Raw genomic sequence first — 14,504 nt, 5'->3', positions numbered from 1 at the left:
GGTCCTTTGTGTATAGCTAAGATGCTGGAAAATATTACTGTTTGCTGGGTTATCCCTGTCAGATCTCACTGCTGGAAGTGGTTACCTCCTTGGAGTCTCTGGCAGAGTGATCTTCTCCCCATCTGGTCCAAGTTGGGTGAGTAGCAAGTTGTAGGAGGATCTGAAGGGGGCTGGGGAGGAGGGAGAATCCCCTTCTGTTGACACCAGTGTTTAAAATGTTGTTGAACCTCAGCTTCTCTTCCATGGCTACAGAGGAGATGGGTTTAAGCAAACCTGATTATCAGCTTGCATCAGCCAAAATAGCCACTCAAATTTATTCAACCCACCTGGGTTTTTCCAAGTGATGCAAAACTAGGCAAAGTGGGACAGCCTCACTGAAAGGGTTTCCAGAACTGAATAAAGAGCAGAACTCAAAGGCCAGGCTTATTTGGGAAGAGTTTTGTATGAATACTGATAGAAGGAAAGGCTCTAGAATGGTTTTGTCTCCTCAGAATGTAATTATTTAGCAAGAGTATTGCCAGATGCCGTAAAGGGAGGAGGAAAAGATATGTTGGGTGCAGGATTAGAGGAGGTGGGTGGGTAGCCTGAAGACATCTTTAAGTTGAGCTGCATCAGTATGAAGAGGAACTGTGATGTACTGTAGTAATTCACCTTGTGCTGTCCCAGACCAGCAAGCAGCGGGGCTGTCTGTTCCTGGGTGTCTCCGTGGTCCCACGCCCTGGACCAGGGCATCGGATGGTAGGAGCTGTGTCCTCTCCCTTCTTCCAGGTGGAGCAGGTAAGTGCCAGGATGCTGAATTCCCTGCTTATTTCAGTCTTGCTTTTTCCGTTGGGATGATATTAGACTCTTGGATTTTTTTTTTTTTTTCCCCCTGTATAGTTCTAGAACATCCTGGAATACTGGCCACGGGCAGAGAAACAGTGTAAGGTGTGACCCAGGCTGGACATGGAAAGTAATTAATGTACTGACTGGACGACATTGCTCACTTTTGGTGGGTTGCTAGGTTTGTTTGGTGGGTTGCTAGGTTTGGTGCCAATATTCACATGGACCTTTAGAGTCTTTTCTTTATTTTAATGTGGCACAAGGGTCTGCTTTCAGGGACTACCTGCTATTTTTACAAAGCTACTTTCTTCCTCTTAAAGAACTCTAGAATAAGTGAAAATATCCTTGATGTTTTTACCTGATATTTTCTGAGGAGCCCTGTTTTCTGTAGCTTGTGGTGTCCTATGAAATAGATCTAGATTGGTCCTACGGTACTGTGAGGGTGTCTTGTGGCATCTGGAATAGCAGGTAAAAGCTGTGGACATCTCTCTGGATTGATGAACTGTAGTGGGGTTGCCTGTGACTGCAAAGCTGGGTGATGTTCTACCTTCTTTCCTAAACTAAATGTTGAGGTGTTTATTGTTGGTGGGGAGAAGACCTTTTACCTTGTCAGAAAACAAAAACCTGTTTCCTTTGCCCAATACTTACCCCCTTTCTCTCCATGATCCCCTATCTAACTTTCCAGGTTGCTTTCATGTTTTCAAGGTCAGAGTCTGGAAGGATTCCCAGTTTGCTCCACTTACACACCATTGTAATTATAATTTTACGCTTGGCCTTCAGCAGCATTGAATGCCTCATCTCTTGGAAAGGAATATGCGTAGGAAAACAAATAAAAGCACTTACCAGCTGGTGCCTAGTGAATTATACTATTTGAAGTTCAAAGATATTGAGTGTAGTACTTGCTTGATTGGCATTATGTGGATGTTTGACTGGCACCATTTGACCCTTTCTAGCATTATATTTAGATATATATGTTCTAGTGTAGTTTCTGTCTTGCCGTGTGAAAACAGATGTTTTAAGCTCTCATGAACTTTCCTTGTTTCCTCTAGATACTTGATCCCTTCTCTTCTTACCAGCAAATGGTCTAGGTTGGTTCCCCTCTTTCTTGATCCCACAGAATTGCTCTCTTTGGTCCTCATCTCATAAAACATAGCTGGAGACAGTCTGTAACCACAGCTGGCTGCCAGAAATGCCTCTATTTCAGTGTGATTCCAGGAAGGAGATGTGTGATTTGCCTGCCTGCTGCCAGCTCTTAACCTCTTGTGTTACTGCTGGACAACTCTCTCTCTGTTTATTGCCTCTATTCTCCTCCTCGCTCATCACTCAGCAAGCGGCTTTAAAAGTTATACGTGAGGGTTAAAAGGAAAGTAAGAATGCTTTGGTCTTACCCTCCTGGCGTAAGAGGTGTCATGTCACAACTTCCTTCACTAGCTGCTAGATCACAGCTTGCAACATGGAAATGCTGGCTGTGTTGAAAGAAAGTTTTAGAAGTTAACATGGGGGATCACTTTTCCCTGGAACTGTGGGATATTTGGGGCTCTGGTTTCTACTGAACCAGACAAACAATGGAATTGCCTTCAGTTGTCTCCAGGATTTAGTAAAAATAAGACACTTTGGTGTTATGGCTGTACTATGGTAGTCTGCATTGCAGGGAGTTAATATGCTTTGTGAAGCAAACACTACAACAGCACGCTTGTACTGCAGTGTCGAAATTTCTGTAGTTTGTTCTCTAAAGGGCCATGGAGTGAGATGAAAATTTGTAGTTGCCTAAGCAGCAGCACAACTTTTGTGAAGGGATATACTGGCAAATTTATCTTAACAAATTTGGAAAATGTTTAGGTACCTACAAATGTTCAGAGGAGTTAAGGAGCAAGTATATTTCTACAGTGGTAAAATTCCTGTTTTTTGAAGAACCAAATCTCTTCTAATTTGGCTGTCTAATCTTTCTCAGCTGCTAAACTATTTGCATCAATTTGAGATTCATGAAGAAAATTAACAACAAGATGTTTAAATGATATATAACATTGGAACATCTTGCCATGTGATTACAGAAATGCCATAAAAGTGCATGTATTATGCTAAGCATTAGAAAGCCCTTTAAAACACCCACACTCAACAGGTTGTTTTTCTCTTCCTGTTTTATTTTGCCATATCTTAGCTTGGTAAATGTACAGACATAAGAATCTGTTTTGGTAATTCTGTATCGTAACCTTTTATTCATATCCCTATGCAAAGCAGAATATGCTTTTATTCCCGACTTATTGATGCTTGCATATCTCTTATCAGTAGTGCTGAAGCCGGATGTATAAAGCACCTGGCTGCCATCTTCGGCTGTTACCTAGAAACACCACTCTCAACTTTTAGTGCTCTTTCTCCCCTTTCACCCACCTAATCCTTGGATAAATCATTTATGCTAAAAACCCCTTGTGGTTTATAGGGCCTGAGTGGCAGTGATGATCCTCCATAAACAACTCAGACATATGGAAGGTGAATTTTAATGAGTGCTCTCAAATCTAAGTTCTACCTCTTCCTTCTACACCTCAAATTCACTCATTTTTGATTTTTGTTATATCAAAAGCTGCTCTGTGCCTTTTTCCTAATTATCTACACTCAAGCTGGATTGTGTCAAACCTGGAGGAAAGGGAACATAGCTGTGTACACAGAGGTGGGGTTTTCACCTGGCCTCACTTAAGCAAGGGTTTAAATTCTCAGTCAAAACACCTGGACTTTTAAAGAGGAGAGATTAGCATCTTGTGCTGGGGGATTGTTTCATTTACTTTTCCTCTGCAAAAGGCTTTTGTGTTTCATGTCCTGTCTGCAAAATGTTCAACCTTGCTCTAGGAAAAGCTCCAAAGTAAATTAGAGCAGCCTCAGGGGCTGTTTTAAATCATAGCAGCTGAGGCCTTACCCCAGCACTTCAGGTTCCACCCTGTGCCTCTTCCACCAACAAACTCTACAATAATGTCAGATCTTCACTTTTTCAAAAAATAAAAAACCCAAAACCTCTTTGCTTTGCATCAATGGTAGATTTTCCTTGTCTGGGAAATCACTAGATCTGCTTTACAATAAACAAAGAGAATGAGAAATGGAGCCCAGCAGCTTTGCTGGGAAATGGGCATTCACCAGTTACTGTAATTCAGCATTACTGTTTATATTCTGAAGCGCATAGATTGATGGAGTAGGAAAAACACAGCTAGAATAATTGCTCCTGGGTATTGTGCTTTCAGATGAAAACTTAACCATTCCCGAAGCTGCTGAGGACAATTCCCCTGAATTTCCAGCATTGTGCAATCAACCATATGCCTTCTCTGGGGTTTCCGCTTTCCTCAGCTCTGACAAATATTGGTCCCTGACGGAGGCAGGGCAGGGAAATTGATGGATCAGTGGAATGATCCAGTACCAACAAATCCACAGTTACAAAAATAGGCAGTTATTCTTATAATTTCCTTGTTCCGGCACAATTTCCTGCCCTCCAGTTAGGCTGTTCTGAAGATCGCCTGGATGACAGATCTGCTTTGAAGACTGTCAAACCCCTCTGCAAAGAACCTCTCCTGCTATAGAAGTAGCTGTCGTGAAGAACAATGGCAGGGAGCAGGGTGAGAAGCTGTGTGGATGTTAACAGCCTTTGATCATATTTGGCACGTATCCAAATAGTGCCTGCTGTGGGCACTGCTTGTTTTTAACATTTCTGATCATATCGCACTAAAGCATAGGAACTGTGCTTTGCTTGATGAGTTTTATTTTACCTCCTACCTATTTAGTGATCTCCAGCCTTCTTGGAGCTGCTCAGAAGAGGAAAGGGACCTGGGGACCACAGAGATGCTCCTCTACGAGCTAGTTAGGACATGACTGCAGCAGACAAGGGAGGAAGGTGAATTAGTTTAATTAATAGGGTTCTGCTACTGTAGTTTATTTTGACAGAGGAGGAATAATGAGATCTCACAGCTGCAGCTCTGCTGACAGTTCTGTGTGTGATGATGTCTGGCATGGGGTGGTAGTGAGCAGATGGAATTGGTAACCTCTCTGGCAAGTGCTGCTATCCTTGGCACAGGAAACATGATAGCCTTTAATATCCTCATCAAGACCCTTAGGGATCTATGTACTAATGGCTCTAAGGGTGTATGTGACAGTTGGCCTGACTTTGCAGACTGGTCACCTTTAGTTGTCAACATCAAACCTTGTTAAGCTTAGTTATAAAAGTTCTCAGATAACTTCTGGTCATTTCTGGGTCTTAAATACTATGAAGTAATTGAAATTATAACACTAAACACTAAAGGGTCCATAGGTTGGTGGTTTTTAGAACAAAGTCTTTCTGTTTACTTATGGGATAACACTTGAGGAGCATCACTAAGTGAGGCTCTAAGTAGACTCATGGCCATATCTACATGTAAACACTTGTTCTGATCCAGGACGCTTAATATTACAGAGTTTATTCAACATCTAGAAGTATGTGCAAAACCCATATCCTTCAGAGTCAGCAATTCCAGTGAGTCTGATTAAGCAATTTACTAGAAACATGTATTATTAAAACATATATGGAGTCTGCTGTGCTCCCAGTTTCAGAGTCTGGATTTAGGCTTAATGAGATTTTGTACTATAATGAAGTGATAAGTGCTATAATAGAAAAACATTAACAGTAGAAGAAATGAAAGCAAGTAGCTACTTTCCTCATTCAAGTCAGTTTTGAGGAATGCAAAGCATGATGCTTAGCTATCAATTATTAATAAACATAGTTGAAGACTCTTCTGTGTTAAAACTTTTAATGTGTAACTTTTCCTTCCTTTAGCTACCTCAGATCACAATTTTTGAGCAAATGCCAATTCCCACAGAGGTAGTGCAAGGTAGGATAGTACTCTCTTGAACGTCCTCTTTTCTGGAAATAGATATAAAGGCAAAGTACCTTACTTTGTAGAGTCTGGAACAGAGAACAACTCTTAAATTCTTGTACCTGTTCATTCAGGATTTGTCTAGAACACGCTGTATTACTCCTAGTTTGCGTTTTCATGTTTTCCCTCTCAGGATGTCTTTAAGAAAGCGGGGATAATGTACACCAACAATCTGCTTTTAATAACTCCATATATGAAGCAACAGGGAGAGGATATTCAGGGGAAATTTTACAAAAATATCGAAAGACTATTTTTTATTTTTTTCCAGCCCTGTGTTTCTTCATAACTTCTTGCATTGTTCAGAGTCTCTATAGCTTGTGCTTTCTGTTGCTGGAGCTCATCTTCAAACACTTTAAAAAAACAGAAAGGGAAGAATGTGAAGAAAAGCATATGGCTCTGAAGACCAAAGATTCTCTCACTTCAGTAGATGTGTTCAAATCATCACACTGGTGATGTTTCTCAGTGCCATAGGTTACAGTAGAATTCAGTTTGAAGATTTAAAGAGAAGTTAACTAGGCAAGAGATTGCTGTAGAGTAAAAAAAAGATCTTAACACGTCACTGACCAGAGCTCTTGGTATTCTCTGTCACAAGACAATTAATAGTGTCAGCGGTATGTTTTAAACTGTGGTTACCTTTTGGCTTAATGTTTAAAGCTGACAAAGAGGAATGAGCACTGTGTGCAAAGCAGTTTAGCTGGGGTCAAAGCAAAAGTGAATTGACTATGGGAGGTGCAAACTTCTGGCTCTGGGCTCCTCCTGTGTTTGGAGCTCAGCAGGAGCTGGGACCTCCTTCCTTCTCCCACAGCAAGATTTCACCACTGCCTGAAGCACCTACTGAACAGAAAAAATTGACAGGGAAGCAGTGAGGATGCCAGCCTTACCTGTTTCAAGGACCAAATGCCTCACTGCAGCTCTGGTAAAAGCACAGGATTAGAAGCTGAAAACTCCAGGGACCCAGTTTTCCCTGTTCAAGAACTACAAGCAAAAAAACCAAAATAAGTCACTCATCTTTTCCTTCCCTACCAAACACTTTGATGTTACTGGAAGAATCAAAATTTCATATTCTATTCCTGACTGTCTCTAGTTTCCTATCTAACCTTGAGTCAACCATAAATCAAAAATTTAGCTCATATTAGTCATTTGTATGACAATATTTCTGAGATGTATAAGGATGAATTTATTAATGCTGGTGAATTCTTGGAGATTCTTGGATACAATTAATTTATTTAAATCCCTGAGTACATTTTTGTTCTAGAAGTTGTCAGTTGTTTTTAGGAGCACATAGCTCTGCTCTGCTTTTGGGATGAATCAGAAGCTGAATTTTCAAATGTTCTTTAAGTTCATTGTTTGCACAAGAAACAGTCCTCTGCATTGCTGCACAATTAAGTGTGTCATGAAAATGACTATGTATATACTAAATTATGAGATCTATCACAAAATGCAGCCTGCTTAAAGAGTTTTAAAAACCTATAAATAATTCCCAAGTGGTTGAAACAATTGTCTTGCAACTTCATTCTTTCTCACCTGGCACAGCTGATCAAAATGTAGTCAGCACCGAATGGCTTGAAATGGTTGAGTGGCTCACAAACATGGGCATGTGACTGATAGAGAGAAGAGGAAACCTGAGGTTGTGATGGTTTCATTTCTTTGAAGTTTAAGCTCAGGTTTCACTATGCGGTGTTTCCGCTGTTCAGGCAAAAAATGGTCAGTGACATTGCAGAGCAGAGAATACAGCCCTAAAGCATGCATAACACAGCCTATAAAGTGAATGATAATGATGGTAAGTGGGGTAAAAATACATGTTTTCTTCAGGGTAATCTCCTGGAGTTGAAACTGAGTAGTCAAACGGTAACAAATTATCATCATTCATGTCTTAATCCCAGACTACTGACATGCTTAAGTTTCCTAATGTCTCAAGTACATTTACTTGCGTAGTTGCATAGAATGACTTAAACCTTGCAGCTAGCTTAGTCTGCATTCTGGGAATGGCTTAATGCTGACAGACCTGGAGAGCAAGCACACTTTTGATCCTCCAAATTCTGCCTGTAAACCAGGTGCTCAGCTGCAAGGAAAATGAGCTGCGCTTAGACACTTGTAATTCTCTGTGTTGGGGTCCCAACTCCTGGGACCCAGTTGTCCAATTTTGGAATAAAACCAATAAAACACAACACTTAACTCTTGCAGGAGATTTCATCTTGGGTTTTTGAAAAGCCTTTGTCAGTTGCCTACCTGAGGGTTTGTGCCCTAGGCTAACAAATGTCAAAAGCAATCTATTAAGAAAACTTCTGTAAACAAATCAGTTAAGTTGGTGGTGAATAGGTGGGTGAAAACAGAATTGATCAGAATCATGATAAGGAGATCTTCAAAGCTTCTAGTGGTGTTTCCAGTGAACACGTTGTAGTGTAGGTGAGATAGGAGACATCAGGAGGAATCGCTCAAATGTTTTTTACATGTTTGAGCTCCAAAGACTCATGTTACTACATACACTACTTATGAGGTCAGGAGAAAGGGTGATTTAACATACACGGCAGGACTGTTTTCTTCTGTGATTTGATCTCCTTGCTCTCCTGTACCCTCAAGTTTCTTCCTCATAACCCTGCAGATGTGCTGCTGGGAACAGGAAACATCTCTAAAGGGTTGCAGCTGAGCCTGTCATTAGGAATACAGCTAAAAGCATCATTTTTTTATTTCAGCAGTCACTGCTGGGGAGAAAAATCATGGCCAAGGAGAAAAGTTGAATTTTTTCTTTGTTGAGAAGAGACCTTTTCTTTTCCTTGTGGGAAAACGAGACATGCACACCAAAGATGAGTAGGATTTGAAAATGCCAACTGTTGTTCTCAATTATATATTTTTCTCTTTTCTTCCCTCAAAGGAATTGATAATGCCATCCTTAATAAAATTTAGAGGAAAAACATTTGTGTGCCTGAAAGGGAAGGTGTACAGTGGATCCTTGAGTATTCTTGTAAAGGTAATAAGGAATCTTGTTTAGATATACACACTTACATTTCGGATGTTGAGATGTTTTTGTTTGCTGTGTTTTTAGCTGTGCATTTGTTTCCTGATGGTGTGATTTACAGTGGGATTTAATTAGTGTTTGTCTCTAAGTCCTACAATTTAATCAGTTAATCTTATAATAATGAATATCTTGGCTCTTGATGGCTTCAGAGTGCATTGGATACATTCAGAAGATACCGTCACATTGGCTCCCCTTGAGTTTTACATCGATATTTTGCTGGCTGCACTAGGATTTTGGTGATATTTCCAAAGTATCACGTCCCCTCCTTTCTTCCCCTCAGACTGCCAGTGATGTAGTTATTCCCCAGAGGATTTGCCCAGTATTGTCTTCTCTTTCCTTTCTTGGTCAGCAGTGAAGTAGCAAAGACCTTTAACATTCAGGGCGCTGTGACCTCAGATAGCATCCCACCACTGTCCTCACAGGAGCTCTCACCAAATTTGGGCTGATTTCTCCCATTACTTCCCTTTCATTCATGTGGTGAGGACTTTCTTTGCAACTCCCCTTCAGAAAGTGTGAGGTGCACTCTCACTTCTGAAAAAAGTCAGCACACATCAGGGAACGTTTAGTTAGCTGAGAAATATCTCAAATAAGCCATCAAATTGGAGGTCTGACCATAGCACACAATATCAGTGATATTTTTTTGGAATAAGTAAAATAAGCATTAGCATTTGATAAAGATATAGAGTTAACATAAATACTAGGAAATAGGTATATTGTTTCAAGTATAAGATAAAGATGGGACAAGTTCTCAATAGTTTTAATTTCTTGTCTATTTGCTGTAATTGGGCATTCTAGAAAAAAAAGTTTTAGATTACTTATGACTATATCAAGTAGAGGAAAGAGGCCCATGAATAGATCAGACGGGGAAAGCATCTACAGGGGCTGAAGAGTAATAATGAGTCACCACATCCACCAGCCTTTACAAGAACTAGAAACCAGATATGACTTCTCACTGAGTATCTCTTTGTAGTGGCATGTTTTCTGTGAACAATACTGTTCTAGAAAAAGGGTTTTTTTTCAGCTCTGTTGTCACTTCCTTAATAATCTTTTTACTCTAGTCCCATCATTCGACTATTTTAACAACACAGCATGCTGTGAACACATACTGGTTTCCCACCTGTTGCATACGTGCTGTTGAAGGACAAATATAAGCAGTGACATGGTCCTGATGGGATAAAGCACAAAGGCCACACATAGACCTGATAACTGGCACGTTCCAAGGCAGCTGCAGCAGTTATCACCAAAGATACCTTAATATTGACTCTAAACATAATACAGCCATAGGATGCCCAAGAGAAAAAAAATTCCCAAGCTAATCTTTTTAAGAGTCCATATTTGTGTAGTCTTGTAATAGTTAATGGATTTATCTTTTTATTGCCACTAACTCATGGCAAGTTCTTCTCATTTTGGTGGACACTGGGTATAAGAATTTAATTTTTGTATCTCTGTCTTCCTCCTGTCACATCCAAGGAGCACTGTTACAATTTATTTTGGCAGACATGCACACATATTCTACATTTTTCTGCTACTTCAAAATTCAGCAGCCTTCTTTATTAGATTGCCCTTGGGCATGTTTACAGGTTTTTCTCTTGGCTTTAGTCTTTGACAAAACACACACAACTATTTTTGATACACATTTTGTGTGATCATAGAACTAACAGAAAAGTATTTTAAAGACTATGCGGTTCTTGTTTGAAACTTACCTAATTATCTGAAATTATCTGAATCTGATACCTTTCTCAGTTTAGATGAAAGGATGACAAAAATATTAGTGGTACAAGTATTCATTCTTCTCTGTTTTCAGTTTAGGTCGTTGTTCAGTTTTCTGTTCTCAGCCAACTTCCCCTTAAATTTTGGATTGCATGAGCTGAGTAAAACTGACCTGCTCAGCATTTAGCAAAACTTCTGAACACTATATGAACTTTAGAAGTTGCTGCATATTAGGACCTGGCCATTCAAACATGATCTCTAAGACAGGAGGCAAAATAAAGCTTTGCCTTTTTTTTTTTTTTTTTTTTTTCCCCTGATCCTGTAAAATTGCTCACATGTTGAAGCAATATTATTACTGATGTTTAGCTTCTTGCTCCTGATCTTGTGGATCCATGCGGGACTGTGCATATGTGTGACTTCCCCCTCTTCAGATTTGGTTGAAAGAATTGGAGTAATGGCTTCATAATATTTTCCCCATGTTTTGATTCAATAGTTAGTGGAATGATTCCTCGCACTATGACAAACCTTTACCACACGTGTATGACAATTTCTGTTTTGCAATGGCATAACATGATTGCATCACCAAGTTTCAGCAGATGATATGAGGTGTCACTACGTCAGCCATGCTCTTAGGTAACGTGCAATTTCTGTTGATCAGAATGATAGGCATGGAATGTAAATAAATTTCATCACTAAGTTTTTTTTTTTTTTTTTTTTCTCCCCCTTATTGCTCTGCACCTCATGTAGTGATACCACACTCACCGGAGGTTAAACATCAGAGGCGAGAGGTGTGACGTGTGTGAGATCTCCAGGAAGGTGTCTGGTGGAGTGTGAGACCCAGGGTGCATCAGAAAAAACTAAGCTGGTGTTAAATGGGCTTCTGAGTAGCATTTGCTTTTCCATGCTGCAGCAAACTCATGAAGAAACACATGTGGGACCTTGTTTCAGCTGCAGACATGCCAGGTAAGCCAGTCATTTTACCTGATCCTGCCTCAGTTTCCTTGCCCGAAACGCACAGCTGTGGTACTTGGCTCCCTTGTCAGGCACCTAGAGATGCAGCCAAGAAAAAGCTTTAGGAGATGGAGCCAAGAAAACTCCTTACGTGGCAGTGCTGCTGTTGATTTTTTATTTCCCTTTGCCTGTGGTCATTCACGTAGTTTCCTTTCTAGCTCCACCCTCACCCAGGGCTCTCCAGGGGAGGGCTGCCAGCCCCCCTGCCCTCTGCCACCACCCTCTCCTCTGCCCCCGGGCCTTTGGGTCAAAACCCCGGGGGGGTTTGGATTTGGGAGGGGGTGCCCTGGGGGAAAGAGTGTGGGGGGCGGGGAAGGGGAAAGAAATGTCGGGGGGGGGGGGGGAGCGGGCTGGGGATGCTCGGAGGGAAGTGGTCCAGGAGAGGGGGATGCTCCAAAGTGTGGGGTGCCCCGGGGAGATGGTCCGGAGGAGGATGCTGGCGCGGGGGGGGTGGGTTGGGGTAAAGCCGGGAGGTTTCGGGGGGGCGGGGCGGGGGGCGGGGCGACGGCGGCACGTGGCCGCCCCGCGCCCGCGGTCGCTGAGCGAGTGCGGCGGAGAATGCGCGGCTGCGGGGCCACCGGCGGACAGGTAACCCCGCGGAGCCCCACGCTCCACGTCCCCGCGGGGGGATCCCCTCCTCTTCCTCCTCCTCCTCCTCCTCCTCCTCCTCGCTGGCGGGGGGCTGCGGCTGTGCTGTTTCCCGGTGCTGCCTGCCGCGGTGCTTAGCGCGTCCTGTCGTGCCCCCGCGTTAGTTACGGAGCGAATTCGCTTTAAAAGAAAAACTCAGCTGGTGGTAGAAGTTGAGGGAGGGGGAAGGTTATGGGATTACTTTCTATTACTATTTTTTACTTTTATTTTCTTCTTCCTCGAGACTTGGCGGATTTTGCCTGTGCTGTGACAGCCAAATTGCTGCCGTTCGTACTTTCCCCGGTATCCAGAAGTAACTTTGTAGTGGGAGGGTCGAGGTTACTCCACGTTTTGCTTCGCTGTGTATTGCTTTAGTGATGCTGCACGAGATACTTGGACCTTGTGTGAATATCTGTCTTTTTTTTTTTTTTTTTTTAATCTGTATGGGATAATTAAGCTGGAGAAATCCTCTCCTTTCCCAGCCAACTTTCACTGAACTGATTCATCCCTATGTGTAATTGTTTACTGAAATTGAGTTTATCAGTTATTGACTTTAGTTAAAGAAATAAGCCACTTAATAATAAAACAATCCCTAGAACAAAAGCAAACAACAAAGCAAAATGTTCACACAAGTACATCAATGTAGCAAAGTTGCTTTAAGTGTACCTTTGAGGGAAGTTTAAGCTGTAAGGTATAGTTCTTTAAAATCTGTTCACGTGCTTGTAATGAGAAACAGCATAGCTTTTCAGTGATGCTAGAATAGCACAAATATGATAACTGGCAAGAAACCAGTTGGTACCCTTAGTTTTATATCAGTCAGTTGCTCAAAGCACTCTGGAAGCTGAATTACTACATCGCATTAAAAAAATGTAAATTCTTGCCTGGTTATTTTTATATCAATTTCCCACGATTAAGCTGTAGAACTTGTGTATTTTGTAGTGATTTTTATTCATTCTCAGAAGATGATGCTGTTGAGCGGGTAGATTAGGCTGTCAGGATGAATGAGTGTATTTGAGTAATAATCTTATTTGTTTGATTTCTTGCTACTGTTTAATACCATCATAAAATTGCTTATTGTAAAGCAAATACTTTCACATGATGTAGTCTGAAGATGGATTCAGTATGTGTAGTTTCATTTTGCAATGGCTGTGGGAAGAATGGTTTGAGGAAAGTGCAGGGGAAATTTTCATTTTATTAAACAGTTTTGGCACGTCTCATTTTTTTCTCACAGGAATTGTAAATTTTGTGCTGTTAAGAAACATTTTACTTTGATTATATTAATCTACAGAAGAGTTTGTAGATGTGTGTATTTAAGGTGTCAGTTAAGAACAAAGGGCATGAGGAGGGTTGTTGGCAGTCAGTGGAAGGTGGGTCTCTAAACAGCACATGTGTTCCTGTAATCATCCCCTCTTTGGCCAGTGCATATAACTGTAACAGAGTGCTAGAAGTGTTGCTTATCATGTCATTCCAGGTAATTACTACCATAACTGCCTCAACTTCACTGCAAGTTTGTTTTGTTTTGTTTTTTCCCCAGTGGCTTTTGCATTTAGTAATGTAAGCAGCTGCTTTACAACTAACTGCACTGATGAAATTCCTCTTACCTGAACAGATAATTATTCAAAATGTACCTGCTCAGCCAAGAAATGCTTCTGAGGAGAATAGTGGTTACGTTTTGAATGTTGAAGTTCACTGGGTTTTGGGGCTGCCTGTGATGAAGTTGGGGTCAGGCTGTGTATGTGGTTGGGGTGGGCTTGAGTCAGGGGATAAATTTTACTCCAGAAGCTTCTCGGTTCCTCCCACTGAGATTTCTGGACAATATTATCTGCTTCTGCTGCTTTAGTCTACATTGTGTTGATTTGCCCATCTAATCTCTAAAATTAATTTCTTACTGATAGCTGAAGGTTGCCATGAGGCCTCCACCAGCAGCCGTGAAAGTCATGCAGGATACGTGTAACAGCTTGGGCTCTTTGTTACAAGAATCTCAGGTTTTATCCATTTTGGTCACTCATTCCTGTGCCTTGAACTAATTCTAGCATGGGGCTTTGAATTTCAGTCTCCCACAGCACAGAGAGACAGGGTCTCATCATCTCCATTCTCGTTGGGGACCCTCAGCCCGGCAGCAGCCCGCTGGTGTGGGAGAGAAGGATGCTTTACCTTAGCAGAGGAGAGCAAAGCATGCTAAATATGCTCTGCGTTTCCTCTGCACTGCTTCCATCCTTGAGTGGAAAATTGTTCCTGATTTCCTCAGGTTTGGAGGATTTACGTTGGCACCCTTCCCACATTCCCATTTTACTTCCAGTTCTATTTATTAGATAACACACTTGCATAGAAGCTTGTTTATAAGCAAAAGGAATGTTTTTCCTCAATCTATTCCTACTAAAGTTTAGCAGTTAAGTGTTCCCTGGGTCTGGGGGGCTGTTTCTCAAGACTAA

The 14,504-nt window shown here is 41.5% G+C and overlaps 1 protein-coding gene across 2 annotated transcripts in view; it reads left to right on the top strand.

Moving 5' to 3' along the window:
* The window catches only part of MCTP2 (multiple C2 and transmembrane domain containing 2), a 136,283-nt gene continuing 121,779 nt past the window's right edge, over positions 1-14,504 (top strand). The window contains exons 1-4 of one of the 2 annotated variants that reach the window (XM_042804137.1): positions 1-136; positions 667-777; positions 8,581-8,676; positions 11,182-11,397. The gene's annotated coding sequence lies outside the window, so the exon portion shown is untranslated. Of the gene's footprint in view, positions 137-666; positions 778-8,580; positions 8,677-11,181; positions 11,398-11,956; positions 12,034-14,504 lie in introns of those variants that run through there. The other variant, XM_042804138.1, reaches the window with a different exon arrangement.

This window comes from Tyto alba, unplaced genomic scaffold (genome assembly GCF_018691265.1).
Source record: "Tyto alba isolate M040663 unplaced genomic scaffold, T.alba_DEE_v4.0 Super-Scaffold_41, whole genome shotgun sequence".
Lineage (NCBI taxonomy): Eukaryota > Metazoa > Chordata > Aves > Strigiformes > Tytonidae > Tyto > Tyto alba.
Note: the sequence above shows the minus strand (reverse complement) of the source record. Positions and strands in the feature narration are given on the sequence as shown.